Source organism: Ostrinia furnacalis, unplaced genomic scaffold, assembly GCF_004193835.3.
Source record: "Ostrinia furnacalis isolate ACB-3 unplaced genomic scaffold, ASM419383v2 OfSCF0550, whole genome shotgun sequence".
NCBI classification, from domain to species: Eukaryota; Metazoa; Arthropoda; class Insecta; order Lepidoptera; family Crambidae; genus Ostrinia; species Ostrinia furnacalis.
The window spans coordinates 136,089-155,388 of NW_021130789.1; the positions used below are offsets into that span (position 1 = coordinate 136,089).

Here is a 19,300-nt window from a genome sequence, read left to right on the forward strand (position 1 = left end):
CATACTTACTATTTATTCTTTAACCAGATACTAGATGTCACTAGTTCAGTTTGTGACAGTATGTTTTTGCCCATTTTGTTGTCCAAAATAATTATTTTAAAAACGTAACTCTTTTTTTTGTACAATCGAGTAAAATAATTTTTCAATCAAAAACTGTATAAAACCGAAAATTTTCATAATTTTCTTCTATAAGCATATTCTAAATTTCGTCCTTTATAGACAAGCATCGGTGGTTCAGTGGTAGAATGCTCGCCTGCCACGCGGGCGGCCCGGGTTCGATTCCCGGCCGATGCATTCTTTTTGATTTTTTTTAAAACGGGTCGTGTTTAGATAGCTTTGGTGTCACACATGCACGTAAATTTCTTTTCAGTCACTAATGCCCGTTTTCACCATCAATCCCTAATTTTTAAGTGACCCCTACGGCAACACAACAGGAGTTTTGATACCATAGGGGTCACTTAAAAATTAGGTATTGATGGTGAAAACAGGCATAAGCCCCAGGTTTCTGAAATGTTAATTTTTAGCTTGAGCGTGCTCATCTTTTACTTTTTTCATGAATCAAAGGAGATTTCTATTTATTTAATTAATAAAAAAATAAAATAAGATCAACCGACCAAATATATTTAATCTAAACTAATATACATAGTAATAGTATTGTACAATCAAACAGATTCAATTTCCTCTTTAACATACGAAAATTTTACTGCACATCAAATAAAAGCCATTCTGCACCATTGGTCACTAATTGCACAATAAAACAGCTTTTCCATTTACCGATAGCATCAAAGCCAATGTTCTAATTGCTCACAATGGATGCGGCCGATTTTCTCCACGGATCGTGTGTGCTCGCTTTCATGCTCTCATTGATTGATATAGCTCAATCCGGTAAGTTTTGAGTGATTGTTGCTGTTTGAAATCAATATAAACTGTGTCTGTCTATTATGTTCTGTTTTACTGTACAACTTTGTGGAATAAAAAGATGGATTTGACCTTAAAAGAGGCATTTAACTAGCTAGGTAATCTGTTACCAACCTTTTGTTGACCGAAAACTTTAAGGAGCAATAAAATATCATGAAAGTTTAGGTACCTTCTTATGTAAGAAGTAGGTGTTAGTAAGAGTAGTCAGTCATTTCTCATCTAAGGATATTAAGACCCAATTTACCCCGAATGAAATGTTGTACATAATTATCTAACCAACGTTACTATCAAAATTTTGGGTGCAACTATCTTATGGCGCAAGTACACTATGCGGAAAATTGACCGAGACGAAGCGCTAAATCGCACACCAAAGTATGGGCGCGCACGGGTGGGGAAAGGAGAAAGTAACCGAGATGGTGTTTACACTAAGTCTCGGCCAATTTCCCGCTTAGTGTACTTGCGCCATAAAAATAAAAGGTTTTCCCCAGTGCCCCCAGATTACTGCCTCGGAAACTTCAACCGTAGCGACTGTGGCGGCCCCCCGACACGTATAGCGTACTACTACAAGCCTGGCTCCCGTTGCGAGATCGCAACCTGGCGGGGATGCCCCACCTCCAACAAGTTCAGGGACGAAGTCATCTGCTCACACATCTGCATCGCCAGGCTCTTCAAGGACTCTGCGGAGAATATGATTCTGAGTCATAGTCCCAGTCCTAGTAGCGAGAATACTACGGAAATTGAGGGTAGGTTTCCTTTTTCATTTGATCGATAAGAAACAGTGTCACCTGGCGGGGATGCCCCACCTCTAACAAGTTCAGGGACGAAGTCATCTGCTCACACATCTGCATCGCCAGGCTGTTCAAGGACTCTGCGGAGAATATGATTCTGAGTCATAGTCCCAGTCCTAGTAGCGAGAATACTACGGAAATTGAGGGTAGGTTTCCCTTTTCTTTTAATCGATTAGGAATCTGTGTCACCTGATGGGGATACCCCTGGCTCCACATCGAAAAGTTCAGGAATGAAGGTCTGCTTCCATTAGCACGCTTTTCCTAAGATTTAAAGATGGTCCCATCAATTATCTCAAATTGCCGATATGAATGAACTCTTATTAGATTATCTCTTTATGCTTTTGTATTGATTCAATTTTATCCTTTCTCGTTGTACTTATGTAAATTATATTGTTATGTACTTGCAGAATTAAATCATAATAACTATTAATAATGATTATCTATTCATAGAGCCAGTCGAAGTTGATGATTACGAAGAATGGAAACATGAAATGGAAGCGATAGAGCCAGATGAAGTGGAGCTTATGGAAGAACTACTGGACGACATTATGGAAGAACACGGGCCCCCTGAAATAAAAAAGCTCAAACATGCAATTAAAACTACTACTGCAAGTACTGTTGAACCGACCACGGAGACTGTTGCTGATGTGAGTCCAACCGATGACGCAGCAACGCCAACTACAACGAACAGCACTCAAATGACTGACTCTACTATGGTTGACTCTACTATGGTTGACTCTACTACGGTTGACTCTACTACAGCTGAACCTACGACAGTTGCTACGACAAGTATAACTACTACACAAAACATTGATCCGGGCAGCGCTGACGAAGTTATTCTTACTTAGTTAAACTTACTACTTATTATAAATAAAATTAAATATACCTACAATGACCTACATCCAAACTATGATATCATATCTATACTAAAAGTCTGTCTGTAATTAATTAGGACCACATTTAAATCACTGAACTTTTGAAAAACTGAAATATGAATTGAGATAGCTTGAGAACCAGAAAACAGAATAATACTTATCCCGGTTTATGAAAGGGGAACACGCCTACGATAGTATTTGTGTGATAGACCGAAATAAAAGCGTATTAAAATGGTATAAGCGTAAAAGAGTATAATATGCTGAAAATTCACATAAGTACACAAAGATAATGATCAATTAAATATGGAACTAGTTGTAGAGGTAGATAAGTAAACAAGGGACTACAATACCCGGCGATAAATATTGCACATCGACCTTTAGAAAGAGACAATCGGCTAATTTCGGTTTTGTAGAGCGTTATCACAGCGGGCAGCGCAGGACCGTTCATTGTGGAAAACCTTGGGGGAGGCCTTTGTCCAGCAGTGGACGTCATTTGGCTGAAACGAACGAACGAACGAACTGTAGTTGTGAAGGCATAGTAAGCTGTTTGATTAAAGATGATGAAATACAAAATATCGCCCTATTTAAAGACTCAGCAATGAAAGGGACCGATAAAACACATTCATCTCGGTAATTGCTTATTTTCAATAGTCGAAAAGATCTAGATAAATACCGATGCATCGATACGATCGCAACCCGAGCGATTCAATCGAGTAATTGACACAATAATGGTGCGGATTTGGACATACCTATTTATTTCATTGCTGTATTGCATTGGTTTATAGTGATGCCGGGAAATGTATCGATATAATCGACTTATTCTGAAATCCTACTTTATCTTATTATTGGTTTTAAGTTTTTCTCTGCAATTGTAACGCACTTGACAAACGTTTAGATCCGAAAAATGTATTGTATTGCTGAAAGTCTTTTCTTTACCTACTTACTATATCTGTTATTGAAGATTAAGTATTTTCTGTGCAATTATACTTATCTACATTGACAACAAAATGTATTACAAGTTACAACTAAGCCTACATACAAAAGTCAAAGCCAGTCCGGGTTGTATTGTCAAATACTAGCTTTAGGAATAATAAGTAGCATCAAATGTTTTAGGAAGTACAATATAGGTGGTAAATGGTTCTTATTTACTACCCACTGCTAAGACTTCTATAAGCATAAAGTATAATGGATAGAGTCGAACGGCAAACTCTACACAACAAGGGAACTACAAGATTTTGGATAATAATATAGTAAACTTTAGTTCGATATTGCCACCGGACCTTACCAAGGTGCAACTATTTTGATTGTGCAATGTTCAAACGACATCGAGCCCTATTCTTAGATTTTTTCATTGTAGTTTTCCTTTTCAAGTCTTACTACATTGTCAGGCAATTTTAGACGTGGTGTTTTAAAGAAAAGCACTGATGTGATATACCTACCAGGAAAAGTCGAAGGAACCCGATCGCAGCAGGTCACCAATGCGCCGGACCGACTAAGTGAAATCGGCGGTGGGGGACGGCGTATGTGACTGCACCAGACAGTCTGCCAACAGAGAGAGATGGCGGGAGATCGTGCGGAGAGTTGTATTGTACCGCCTCTACAACCGATGTGAACAACTCCTCAACGTGACCACGACCGCTCTGCCAAGAGCGTAACGAATAAGAAGAAGAAATAACTACTTTATCTATTCAGTATTCATCAGTAAATGATCCTATTCAATTTATATCAAAGTCATCAGTAAAAGTGATTTATTTCTGAAAATAGGCTTTTAAAAAGCGCTTTTACATTATCTTGTTACCTGCCATTCAACTGTTTATTAGCTCTAATTAAAACTTATTTCATTTACTTTGTAGTACTCTTGACCTTTTGGCTAAAGGAAGACAGATATACTGACTTTTAGGGACGAGGACCGACTTCAGCAGACCAGACTTGTGGCTCTAAAATAGCTTCTATTACAATTGTATAAGGTTCCAGTGTTTACCTATGTGCCTGTAAATCATGAGTCGGGTCCATTGGCAGATTCATGGGGCCATTGCTACAATGGGGCAGCGAGTAATGGGGCAAGTGGAAAGGGCGCTCGTTAGCGGCGGCATTTAAAGTTCAGCGCATGTTATTGAGACATTTGTCTTTGAGATTTCGAGTTGAATTGTATTGTTTTTATGTACATACACACGGCCACACTGTTAACTATCCATTTCCGTTTTTGCTCTCGCTCTCATCAAATGGTGATTCTTTGCGATAGAACGAGACGACATGACAAGCAATGGATAGTTAACACTGTTGCCGATGGTACACAGTAAGGCACGTCGAGCTTTACACTGTGGCATCTTATGTAGAGGATATGAAGGTGCTATTTTGCATCAAAATTACGTAGCCTGCAAGTGTATTTGAGAAGAATTATGCTCGGCAGTCAACAATTCTATCAAGAAATAAAAATTATTTGTAAGGATAAAATAACATTCAAAATAATAGGTACTACTCGTACCCACCAATAAAAAGTCTATAGACCTTTACATTTTTTTCTAGGCTAGCTACCTATGTCATGTCATAAATTCAAAAAATGACACTGTCAGTTCTACAACATGAAAGAAAAGGTGATACATCCGAGTGCATAAAAAGTGTGTTTAATTCGCGAGTAGAATTCATGAAACTATTTTTCCTAGACTAAAAGCCTTTAGTTGAGTAGCACCACCTAACCAATTTATTGACCTAACTTTGACCGTAACTAAACGATAATTGTTTTTTTTTTGTATGGAGTTTGACAGATTTTTGACGTTTGTGAAAGTTAAAGTAAGTTAGTGCAATCCAGCCTAAGAACCACCGGCCAAAGCTGATGGTCTACATAAATTAAGGTGAGTCTTGTTGTATTAACTGTTCAGAAACAAAAGTTTCATAAAAAATCTATTTGCAAGTCGTTGTGGGCCATTTAACCCGTTCACTGGATGCAAATTTCACGGCACCGATTTGCTCTGACGCGCCTGACAAAGACCCCAGCTTATTATTTTGCACTGTTGAAAGGTTAATAAATCATGTACTCTTATAGTTATAAAAGTTTTCGTCGATTTACTTTGACATAAGATGACAATTCTAAGATAGATAGAAAAAAACGGGTCTTTGATTCTTATAGATCGCGATGTCAGGATTCAGAATATTCAAAACAATCATAAATGCAGTAAGTGGTACTTACTGCGTTTATAAATTGTGCGGCAGAATTATTCCGTGAACTTAATTTTTTTCGTATTAAAATGTCAATTCCGTGTATCTACTTCTTATTTTCTTTTCCAAAAACCTAGCTAGATTATCCGAAGGCAAGGTTCCTATCTAACGTAATACAAAAATCAAGACAGGCGATGGAATATTATGTTTGTACAACAAAATAGAACGTATAATGTGAGAAATTACTTAGGTAAACATAAGTATTATAACTTTTGTTACTTGGAATTTGTAACATTAATAACCACATCACAATACTGAAAAATTTCTCCAGGTTTGCATGGAGCTCCATTTATAATAAAACAATAAACATATTAAAACAATGACTAATTAGTCACTGACTGATTGAGTGGATTGTTTATTTTAATCTTAAGTTCTCAATTTTCAAACTTTTATTAAGTAGTGGAAGTCCTCAGATCATAGAAGGGAAGTCAAATCCCATATCTACGCGCATAAATCCTGATACGAGTAGGTACTACGACCCGCAATAAAAAGTTTAATCACTAAAGTTAATTTTAAAGTATTAATGATAAATCGGCAAGATAAAAGCAATATTTAAAAGGCTCATTACAAAAATGAACAGTGGCCTGCAGCTACAAGTTATGGTCGATTGCTTTAATTAACTACGGTTAATTTGATTAATTAACTTCATATACGTAAGTACAGCTACGAAAATACGGTGCGTGGTGTTCTTATCAAGAAATGTCTATGAAATGGTTGGATTATTAATAATAGTCCAGTCAATGAGTGATTTAACAACGGTGAGGGAAATGTTTGGAACACAATTTTTGACTAGTTAGGTTTTAAAACTAGGAGAAAAACCGAAAAATGGGACCTTCAAACCGCCGGCTCAAGTGCTAAAGACTTTTTAAAATACATTCACTAAGTCAGATATTGTGTTCCCCACATTCCCTTCTAAAATACTTTATTGACGGGACTATAATACGCTTGAAGCTTGAATTCTAAAATGATTCTGAAATTCAAAGTTGTACAATTTTATTGTGAACTGGCAGTAAAAATGGTTTGGATAATGTTTCCCTTTCTTGTAACATTTTTCATTGCTTCTTCGTCCTTATTGACGCTTAAAGCCTTTCTTGAAAAATGGGCTATCCAACACAAAAAGACTTTTTTAATCGGACCAGTAGTTCCAAAGCGTTCAAACAAACAAACTCTTCAGCTTTATGATTCCAAGTTCGCTTAAGCTCTTCTATTTTGAGCTTTTGTGACCCCATCCATAGAGAAAAAGTAGGTAAGCAGGGTAATTTTTAAAGAGCAATCTTATGCTAGAGTAGATTCGTGCAAAAGGATGCTATTTAGACGCCATTCGTCATTGAGTAAGTGACTTTGTGTGTTCCTAATCTATCATCTACCTATTTACTCATCGGCTTGTGATTTTAGCCGGAAGCAGGGCTGTCACTATCAAGAAATCAAATCAATGATCCGGAAAATAATACGTCTATAATCTTTATTATTTATTTATTTATTTATTTATAATTTCTAGCTAGTTGTAGTAAAAAAAATATTAAAACAATATTTTTTGTTTTTCTCCACAAAACATTTGTGCCAACCCTAGACTAACCTATAGTTATGGATGTTCACACCCACACACCCACAAATGACTTAATTCCAGTGACAAGTTTCAATTAACGGGGTTTTTACAACGGCTGCCTCTACAGTCGTCATCGTATAAAGGCCTAGTTTTACGAAGGTTTATAAAATTAGAAAAAAGCTAATTCCTGTCTCTTATCGTTCAGCATAACATTTTCAAGTCTGAAAACTGTCAGGGATGGTTAATACAGCCTTACAGCAGTTACAGCCTAACAGTTAACAGTAGCTAGTTAATGTCAAATGCCACTAGGATGCACTGCAATGGAGATTTAAATAAATAACTACATACCTATTTGTAACCTGTGCTATACTGCATTTGACTGTACCCGATTGGTTAGTTAAATATAAATATCTTCATCTGTATTGAAAAGTGAAAGCGACATGAATTAACTATACAGGGTGGAAACGATAAGTGATCTCACTCGATTATTTCCAAACTATACAAGATGTCGAAAAACTGGTTATGGATCCTGAAAGAGCTTCACGAGCTCTTTCAAACGGTATCAGTAATAGGTTACAGAATTAACTGGATCTATCCGAAAATTCAATGTTTTCAGGCTCCATACTAAATGTATGCCAGCCACACAATATTGGAAGTGTTAATTTTTTTTATTCAATAATAAACACTTAAATTGAACTCCAAATTGCATTCTTATTTAAAATTATTCATGAAAAACATTGGTTTTAGGCTTAACTTGCTATAATATTATCAAGACATGAGTGCCATGACTGTGGCAGTACTAAATGTATGGAGGCTGGAAACATTGAATTTTCGGACAGATCCAGTTTATTTTGTAACCTATTATTGGTACTCTTGGATAGAGCTCCTGAAGCACTTTCAGGATCAGTAACCAGGTTTTGGATATCTTGTATCGTTTTTAATATTATGTGATTTTACTAAATGTATGGAAGCCGGAAACATTTAATTTTCGGATAGATCCAGTTTATTTGGTAACCTATTATTGGAATCGTTGGATAGAGCTCGTAAAGCACTTTCAGGATCAGTAACCAGTTTTTGGATATCTTGTATAGTTTAGAAATAATCAAGTGAGATCACTTATCGTTTCCACCCTGTAGTGTTTAATTGGAGAAAATATTAATAGTTGCAGTAGGTAGTTAATAAGTACAGTTAAATCATTTGTGCTCCATTAGTTTTACATGCACCATGTTACTGAACATAACGGTAATTTCATTATTTATTTATTTATTTTATTTTGTTTGGAAAACATACAGTGAAACAATAACAGATTAACCACTGCTTAAGAAACTATACACCATTTACATGTTTACTATCTTTTTAAATTATGGTAAAGGTGGACATTTTGGAAATGTAAAGTGTGTAGGGTTCTCAAGTTGAGACCACTCGGCACACGTTAACTACCTCTTCAAGATTCACTGACGACCTTTAGGCTCTAGAACAGGGGTGGCCAACTTGATAAGACATAAGATCTACTGTTTACAAACGAAACCCTGGGTGATCTACCACTTACATACTTCTTGAAATCTTAAATGAAACAGCTTAGTTTAGTACACAATCGTGTAGTATTTTTTGCCTTGCCACGATCGACTGGACTAACCGACTAATATTCGCGATATCGCGATCGACCGGTTGGCCACCCCTGCTCTAGAACATACTCAGGAACTTTTACAGGCTTTTAGTCCACTTTTAAACACAAAATAACACCTATAGTATTTTTTATCAGAAAATCCACGATCATTTTCTTAAAAGACGTAAGAGTGGTGTTTGGCTCAAATGCTTTATTTTTTGGGCACAAAGATAAACAAACCTAAGTACATAAACAAAGCAATATCCATAAGTGACAAATTTTTAATTAACAAGCACGTTACATGTTCAATCAACATTCTGAACAACAGTTCAATTTGGGGCCCAAGGTCGCATGGGCCCGATGGACCGTTTCACAAATGCCAAGGACGCAGAGGGGGTTGCTACGAGGGTAATAATGCAGGGGATATTATGGAATGTCCCCATAACACAAGGGACAGTCGAGGACAAAAACTAGTGTATGCTTATGATATAAAATTGCCCCGTCATTTTATTTGACAGTGAACAAGGTTGACTTGACCGTAAACGATGTTGGTGTACCAAAAGTGTTTATTATTATTATTATTTATTATTATTAATATGAGATGTGCTTTGACTATAAGAAACGTCAAAAGCAAGCATTTCGCTTCATAATCTTTTTAATTTTGGCAGGTCTCTCATCTACTCATCAATGGCGCATTTTAGCTACGATGCTACACTGTTTATATGCTATGGGATCTATGTATTTAAAACAGAAATGTAGAATCGAATGTGCTATTGTCTGTACAATTCTATACTGTTTTACAGTAAACGTACGCAAGTAGGTACTCGTACTTATGTGGTATTAATCTTCGTAAAAGTGGGTACCTAGACGTAATTTGGTTTTATTCAATAAAAATCTTAATTAGTACCGTAAAATCTGTCGATTAATTAGGTACTGCTTACAGCAAGTTAAAACTATATGATTGATAGCTACTAATTTAAAAGTTGATCGAAATAATTTAATGATTTCTAATTAGATTTACTACAATCCAATTCCATAGTCTAGCGTATTTATTATCAGTGGATTACGTTTGATCACGCCGCTAATTTCAATCGTAATGAGATGTTACGATATTTGATTTGAATTGATTTAATCAGTTGATCTACATATTTGCGATTTTATAAGGATTATTCATATTAGTATGAGTTACGATAGAACTAATAATTTGAGAAAGTTTTGCAGAATTGAATCTGATTGAGCTCTTTTTGACAAAGTACGAAAAAATACAAAAGACTTTTATGATTTTAGAACGTATAAAAATCATGATACACAAAAAGGATTGCATCGGCCGGGAATCGAACCCGGGCCGCCCGCGTGGCAGGCGAGCATTCTACCACTGAACCACCGATGCTTGACGACTGAGTGTGAAATTACTGTACTAATACAGCTAGCAATTCTTTTTACGTTTACACAACTGCTGAAAGAAAGGTAAACACTCCAAAATATTTCTATAGGAATAGGAATGATGACATTTTTATTTCGAACAATAGTACAAAAGGAAACATTTCAACACTACTTATTGAAACAAGTGTTTTTTAGAATTTAGATTATGCTAACAGAGAGTTCGTTGTCACCGATCATGTTTCTTAATCACATTCCTTGACAGAGATATTAGGTAGGTAGGTATGTGATAAAGTTGAACTTGAACAACATTGATAATGATAATGGTAAATAAAGGTCACCGTCAGATGGCGCCAAAATGCAAAAGAAAGATGGCGTCAACTCAGCAGCTGATCGACCGCACCTGACGCATGACCCGCGCGACCGGTCGCCGGCCAGTCCCACGATCCGACCGCGATCGCGACTCGAATCCACAACACTGAGTCACTGACTCACAGTCGCGGATCCGCGCGTTGTGGAACGCACGGCCGTAGCGCGTCGCGCCAGTCAATTGTTTATTTATAAATGAAACGACGCTTCACGAGTGCACGATTCGAAATTCGAAATCTCCGATTTTGAATTCGAATTTGGAACGCTGGGGATGCGACTGTCGGATGTTACGCAACTAACTCAGCTGTATGAAAGTTATCAAAATCGATTGTAAGGATGCCTCTCGGAATATAGACCAGTTTTCGCTGTCACTGTGTCTAGGTCAATCGATTTAGGCTAAGAGGGATCTTATCGGTGCAATTGTTCTTGTGATTACACATCAGTGGATACGGAAGTCAATGGTTTTATGAGTTCAATTAACAGTGTTAGTGTTGAAGTGTTGTGATTTATCGCTTGTGACGAAACTGCATTTAGATATTTAGTGTAAAGTGTTTAGTTACTATTGATAAGATGTTCGGCGTCCTGATGAAGCGGTGGAAGCCAAAAAGGTAAAGTAATAAACGTTTTTAAATGCTAGATTTTTTTGACGCTTTGCAGCAATACGTCAAATTAATGCTGCCCCGTGCATGGTTACAGCGAAATACATTTTTCTTATGTCACTCTCGTTGCAAAACGCTGGCATTTGGCACAGTTACTTGGATATTTGTCAACAAACACGAACGTTAAAATTTCATTCATCTCCACGTTTCATTCTTTGATTTTACATCACTCGGGTTTCAAGACGTCACATCAAAATGATATTTTCTTTTTTTGACAAAACCTACTTAAATCCTGAAATAACTGAGGGTGAACATCAAAGTTTTTCCGTAGCATTTTAAGTAGACTCGTAGATGGCAGACATTGGCTGTAAGATTACCTTCTGAAAGTTAGGTAATACTTATACCTATATTAAAATCAGTAGCTTGAAATTAACTTTATTGCCTAGCTCAAATTACCATGCTGCACTAAATCAAAACAAAGAGCTCAGCAAATCTCGACATAAGAAACTACTCCAATTACCAACAATATAACATGCAACTCGTTAATTTTTTGCTTGCACTGAGTCGGCTAATGCAAGTATCAAGTTCACTTGCAAAAAGCTTATGCAAGTCATAGCATACAAATTGGGAGTCAGGTTGCATACTGTGGTGTACCTTCGCTGTATAACGCGTGAAAATTATTTCCCGTTTTTGCAACGTTTTTCTTTACGGATCCGCTCCTATTGGCTGTAGGGTGATGTTATATAGCCTAAGGCCTTCCTTGATAAATGGGCTATCCAACACAAAAAGAATTCGTCACATCGGACCAGTAGTTCCTGAGATTAGCGTGTTCAATTCAGACAAACAAACTTTACGCCCGTATTCACAAACATTACCATGAGGTCTCACAGTGCGCGTGGACGCATTGGGTCACATAGAGCTCTTTCAACGCTATGCGTTCGATTTACAACGGGACTATTCCCACCTCTCGTTCCCACCACTGCAACTCCTGTGTAGCCAGGATCTACAGCTTGACCGCCACAAAAACCCAACCAATGAAGGTCAAGTTTGTCCCGGGGGAAAGTTAAACTGTCATTGGACCCGCAACGAAATTAATCAGAAGAACATAGGAGGAGTTCGAAATTAAGGTTCGACTTCCCTCCATTGCAAAGCGGATGACAGGTGACAAACAAAGGTTTAAAAACCTTTAAGAAAAAGATTATGCACCACGGACAATAAATTAAATTAAGGGGGCAGGGCCTATCTTATGAGCAATTAGCAACTACCTGCCAATAATATTTTTCACAAAATCGCTTAAAAGCACGGAAATTTTTCCTTGTCGCGACAAGATCGGTGTAATAAATTGCGGAAACAGATGTATGTTGTATTGAATTAAGCATTATATCACGTTCATGTTTCCAAAGATCACACTCCCACAAGATATGATGGGCAGACTGCTCATGACAGACATCATCAGTGGAACACTCGCAAAAAGGAGACGGAACTAGTTTGAATTCGTGAAGTTTCAAACTAGTTAACTAGTTCTATGCGTTCGATTTGCTGCGTCACTTAAGCAAGCATCGTTTGTGAATACGGGCGCTAGTATCTTAGATTGGGAGTCAGGTTGCATACTGCTGTGTACCTTCGCTGTTGAACCAAATGCGCAGTTAAATTTAACGGCTGCATCACGGAAAGATTCTCTTATTACTTTGTATGAAAGTGCTCATGCAATCTATAGGACAGTTAACTTTAATCCTTATCTAGAATACATTAAAATTGAATAGGGCAGTTATCTCTTTAGTGCGAATGCACTTCTTACTGAGATGAGCCACAATGTAATTTGATTGCTAATTACAAAGTTTCCACGAAATCATTTTGATTTGATCTTTGCACCTAAAAATGTTGGAAGTAACGTCAATACAAGTAATTAGGGACTTCCTTAAAACAATAATTTTATACGATTTAATGATTATAAACATAACATGTTACCTATTTAATTAAAAATCAAGAAAAACCTTTCCTCATTCATTATTCTGCTGCTAATTAATGATGGTACAAGTTTAAAGGCTCTAACGCTGCACAAAAAGCAAAAAAGGGATCAAAAAATATAATTTATTATGAATCTCCAATAAAAAATTGCGATTAGTCACACGTGAACATTAAGAAGGCGGTATACGGTGCATTGTGACCTTTTTGTAAAGATCTCTGACCCTATAGAAAGATACGCACAATGGTATCAAGGGTTGACTGAATGATATCTTAAAATATTCTCTCCATCGAAGTATACAGGTACACAGTAAAGTTTAAGGTGTCCCACAAGGTAGTGTGTTAAGTCCTCGATTTCAAATTATTAATTACGTTTCCCTTTATTGAATTGTATTGTATTATTGACTCTCAATAAAGAAATTTGATTTAATTTAGGAACAACTACATAAGTGACAAAACCATTATAGAGGTTTACAATTACGTCTTTTTCAAATCGACCCATTATGATTTGTTATGACAGTTTGTACAATAACTTAAAGATGTGACACCACGTTTGTGGTTAGGAGAAAGTTTATAGCGTCTAGTGGTATCTTAGTAATATAGCAGTAAACCACAGAGTACCATCGTAAAGCTATATTTTGTAACCTACGCATGTAAACATCAAAACGGTTTTAGCATCGGATTTATTTACACTAAGAGCATGTAAACGCAGTGACGCTTTCATGACTTCTTCTGTTCGTGGCTTATTTAAACTTGTTAACGAATGTGGGTCATCGTTATTAAATTACCGTGGTTCTGTCTTTTCAAATTCAACCTTAAGTAGGTATAATATAAATTACATGACCAAACGATATATTGGGTTAGGTTTCTTGGGACCGATCTTACAGACATCTAGATGGAGTTTGTTCATTTTAAAACGTAAGCCAAGTATTCACTCGTAAATATTCGTGTCATAATTTCCCATTCATATCACAGTTTTCTTCTTTTTCTCCATAATGGTTATTTATACCAGCTTTGTTTGTCGTTTATTATCCGCTTTGCACTGGCTCGAGAAAAATCGCTTCTCAGCTTCGTACTCTTCCTAATTAGTAAAAACTAATTAATTGTTGTGAATTAAACGACAGTTTAATCTCAAAAATTTTGATTAAAAAGATTAATCTTGGTATTTTTTTTATCCACAATGAGGAAGCTCTTGGCCTGTATCTCACCTGATGGTAAGTGACGATCAGGCCGAAGGTGGAAGCGAGCTTCACCCGGAATCGTCAACCACGGAGGAACTGGCTAAAATAACGTGCTGCTATCTCAACTAATTGGTGGCAATAATAATATAAGATTGTCAAAAATAAAATAAGATAACATAAATAAAGGCCTATAGCTAGCGCCATGCTATCTTATCTTTACGTTGACGTGATAATGCCGTGTGTTAGAGCAAGTGCTCTATCAGAATAAACAACTCTCTTCCCGTTAGTTTAGTGGGAAATATTATCCGAAATCCTGATCAATTTAGATGGTTTTTCAAACAAGCCGTTTTAAAACTGTTGGTGTAAGACTAATATTAGGTTATAGGACTAATATTAGGTAGACTTAATAGTAGAAAAATATCATCATTTCAGCCACAGGACGTCCACTGCTGACCATAATGCCTCCCCTAATGATTTCCTTCCTGTCCGGTTCATATAATTTATAGAAAATATAATTTTGTTTATTAGTAAGTAATAAACAAGATTATGTTTTGTTAAATAAAAAGGGAAAAATTGCGTTAACGTCAGATGTCAGGAAGAGTACCTTAATGATTAATGAATTCGTTGCGTAAACGACAAGTTAATGGGCTTAATGACATAAACATTTTGTACTTAACATCACGGAAACATTTACGTTTAATTGATAAAGGCAAAAACGGTCAACAATGTAGAGGCAAGTAGATTGATTACTATACATAGAAACGTTTTTAAAACGGAAATTTTAGCAATTCTTCTGAAGTGTCATATTGTATTCTTACTTGACTTACTTGACTTATGGTCCTATGTCCCCTAGATGGGGCAGAGGGCGTCCACAACAGTCCTCCATCGCGTTCGGTCTTGAGCTATGTGTTTGATCTCGCTCCAAGTTTTGCCGATCTTCTTCGCCTCGTCTGCCACAGTGCGCCGCCATGTTTGCTTGGGGCGACCACGTTTGCGTTTTCCTTGGGGGTTCCAATCCAGAGCCTGCTTGGGGATGTGATCGGGATCCCTTCGGAGAGTGTGGCCAATCCAGTTCCACTTGCGGCGCTTGATCTGCTGGTCGATCGGAATTTCGTGGCAGCGTTCCAATAGCTCGACGTTGGAGATTTTCTCAGGCCAGTATATGCCGAGAATTCGGCGAAGGCAGCGGTTGACGAAGACCTGCAGCTGGTGCGAGATGACCTTGGTGACCTTCCACGTTTCACACCCATAGAACAGCACGGATTTAACGTTGGACCCGAAAATTTTGATCTTGACCCTTCGGGTCAGTTTCCGTGACTGCCATACGGGGCGAAGTTGTGCGAAGGTGGCTCTAGCCTTGGCAATGCGCGAAGTGATGTCCTCTTCGGTACCTCCTATTTTCTATGATTTGTATTAAAGTAATCGAAGCAATGGAATTTTCTCTAGAAGACAGAAGAGATCTACCGAATAAGTAACTTAGTTTTGGCTCTGCAGCCGATTTCTAGAATAGATGTGCACAACTGTTATTAATCTTTTACTTATGATAATGATATTTAAAGTTATTGGATGTATTCCTCATAAGTATGTTATTAGGAATTTAATAAATAAATATTAAATATACGCTCGATACTACTTCCTTAAACACAAAAACTAAACGTCCGTCCTGTAGTTTTTATTTTCAAACAAAACCAATTTCAATTCCGTAACCTTATAATTAACCTACGTTGAGCCATCACGAAGCGATGACGGCTAAGCTGTGTAAAATAATTTCTGTAAACACAATAAAGAAATAAAACCACTTTAGAATGCACGCTTTGATGTTACATCACTCCAATTGACAACAGTTAAAACTCTTTTGAACTTAGAAGGGAGGTAGGTAATTAAAACCAATTTGAATCAAAACCGGGTAACGCCGCTAATTTTCGGCTCTACAAAGAATTTGGTCAAAAAGTGACACATTCAAAATGTGTATAAATCCTAGACTGCGTCTCACTTTTTAACTGTGATTGCAGTCGAATACCTGCTCTGATCAGTGTGCCTACCATGAGTTTACGTTAGGTGTGCTCGCTAGCGACTGCGTAAAAAAATGACACTTAAATGTATGACATATTGTGCAGCGCCCCTAGCGGCTACTTTCAAGAAATAAAATCTTCATAGAATTTTTTGACGTATTCGCTAGCGAGCTCACCTAACGTAAACTCATGGTAGGCACACAGTATAAAAAATACAATTATTAGACGCAGTTCTTAAAACTCCATAGGACTTAGAAGGGACATAATTAAAACCAATTTGAATCAAAACCGCGTAACTCCGCTCATTTCCGACTGTATTAAAACCTGGTAAAAAATGACACTTTAAAAATATCATTACAATCATTACACGCAGTGCGCGTGAATATTTTTAATTTGACAAGGTCATTAAGCTTGTTTTAGGGACCGACCCGACACGGCCTGGGGCGATTGCGACTCGATTACAAAGGATAGGGTTGCCGGTTTGAAGTTCGAGTTTACTGAGGGTTAATTAGTGAGGATAATAACGTGTTATGTAAGGGTTAATTTACATGTGGCATTTACATATATTTGAAGTATCGATATTTTTCTATTTCTTATCGTTTTGAATATTTTTGTTAAAATATTAAATATGTGAATAAGAGTGTTTTCAGTAGCGCGATACTTTTTGTTTAAACTTTAGCTGCATCAAAAATCACAAAGGTCTTCTTCAATCTTCGGCATTCACTGTTCTGAGAGCGTCCAACATTTTCCTGATTACGACATTCATGCCTCAAAAAGGGTTGATAAAGAGGAAGCAAAGAATTGAGAAGACGGGAGGTCGTTGGGTGCTCTCTGAGAATGCATTTGACTAGCATTTTGTGAGCCTTCTACTGATACTCTATCTAAGACTTTTTTGTTTAAAGTCGTAGGAGTGTCAATAAATCAACTAGAATAGGAATCTAGTCATCTACATTAGGTCAGGTCAAGGCAGCCAAAAAAGGAACCCATAAGAAAAATACGCTTGTAAATATATTCCAAAAAGTATATTTTACGATTTGTTTACAAATTGACGCTATCTCGTCATTGTTCACCTTGACGACTGATATCTTGGCTGGGTTATGTCTACAAGGACGTTAAAAGTAATAAATTAATTTCATTTTATTATCTCTAATAAATAAAAGCATTAATAACAAAATCAGTTGTTGTTGTTTTTATCATAAAAATCATGTTTTAATATTATGTCTAACTTAAAGGTGAAGAGTCGTAAAAGTTTTTTTAGTTCATGCTACCTATATTAAAAATGTTAAAAAAGTACAGACAATAATAATAACTAACTAAGCACTGTGAACCATACCTATGTAAGTATAAATTTTCTATAATTTAGCGGCATAAATGTGTAAGCCTGATGGGCTGCAGTAGTAAGCAGTTTTCACTTTTTTTATGGACTTCATTAATACAGTTTAAAATATTTAAATATTGTACTACTTATAATAGGTTTCATGCGCGTGCGCCATCCCTAGACCCTTCCAATCTACTCCACAGTGCTGCCCTCTGGCGGACCACCTGTAGTGATTTTAATTGGAAATTGGCCTTCTATTTGTACTGCTCAGTCTCCGCGCTTCACGCTGTGTGGTCACCCTCATAGTTTTTATTATTTTTGGGGTTCCCCTGGCAAGGAAATATCTAAGTAAGTTTTAACTGATATTTGTGTGTATAAAATAACTCTTATAGGACCCTTTTTGTCCGGGCCACACCAAAACCTGACGGTTAATGCAATTCAGTCAAAATCATCAATAAAATGAGCTCAAACATAACCCTCAGTTTTGAAGTCGGTCAAAATCCTTTGCTTCACTTGTTTCTGTTTGAACAAGATTGCGCGCCATACATCGGCGGTAATAAGCATGTGCCCACACAAATTGTTGTCTAACAATTTAATAAATAGGGTAAGTAACCCTTCTCCCGGCCGCGGGGAGTTGCTTCAAATTATCCTGCATAGAAGTTTGAATAGTCCAGTTTTGCTTTATTTTTAGATATTTATTGCTAGATAACTTGATTGGGGTAGGATGATAGATTGCTTATGAATAAGACAAGTAAAAGATAGATTATTATCGTTAATGATGGTATGGTATGGTGTGTAGTAGGTAATATTGCTAGGTGGTTCTTATTAATGGTAATGGTTTTTCATAAAAATAACCCACTGTTCGCTAGGTGGCCATTGTGGCCAATGCACTATTGGTTATATGCACCGGAGTTTTTATCAAAATAATTACGTAATTCATACAATAATGATAATACGAAACGTTTTTCATTGTTGAAAATTTTGGGGGAGGCCTTTGTCCAGCAGTGGACGTCATTTGGCTGAAACGACGACGAAACGTTTTTCAAATATGCAATCACAAAAATCCACAATTTTGTCAGTTGGGGAATTTTGTTTTAGGGGTAAAAAATCGTGATCGTGAAATAAGTGATTAGTATGAGAAATAACTTTTACGGAAGAATACAACAAAACGAATATAACCTATTACATAATTCCATTATCCAGGCCAAGGATCTATGATTTAATTAAAAGATGATTGGCTCATCAATCTGTGAGATATATCAACTCGTAAAACACGGCAATACATAGTAGAGTTATGTGTTACATAGATAGGTAATCCTTTGGACTTCGTTGCTTCGTTGCGTAAATAACTTGGTTTTCAAGGTCTTAGGACAATTTACACGATCGTATAGAACATCTTAAAAGTATGTTTTGTGTCAACCTAAGGTTCATACTCTAAAACTAAGTTTAAAAATGAATTCATTGATTGAATGAGGCATGTTGAATTTCAATGACAGGTGAGAATGTCTCATGATTATGATGATGATT

At 36.7% G+C, this 19,300-nt stretch overlaps 2 non-coding genes across 2 annotated transcripts; one reads left to right on the forward strand and one right to left on the reverse strand.

Moving 5' to 3' along the window:
* Nucleotides 1–223: 223 nt before the first annotated feature.
* TRNAG-GCC (transfer RNA glycine (anticodon GCC)) lies at nt 224–294 on the forward strand. Its single transcript has one exon. It is a non-coding gene; the product is annotated as a tRNA-Gly (tRNA).
* A 9,974-nt stretch (nt 295–10,268) lies between these two features.
* TRNAG-GCC (transfer RNA glycine (anticodon GCC)) lies at nt 10,269–10,339 on the reverse strand. The gene has a single exon. It is a non-coding gene; the product is annotated as a tRNA-Gly (tRNA).
* Nucleotides 10,340–19,300: the final 8,961 nt, after the last annotated feature.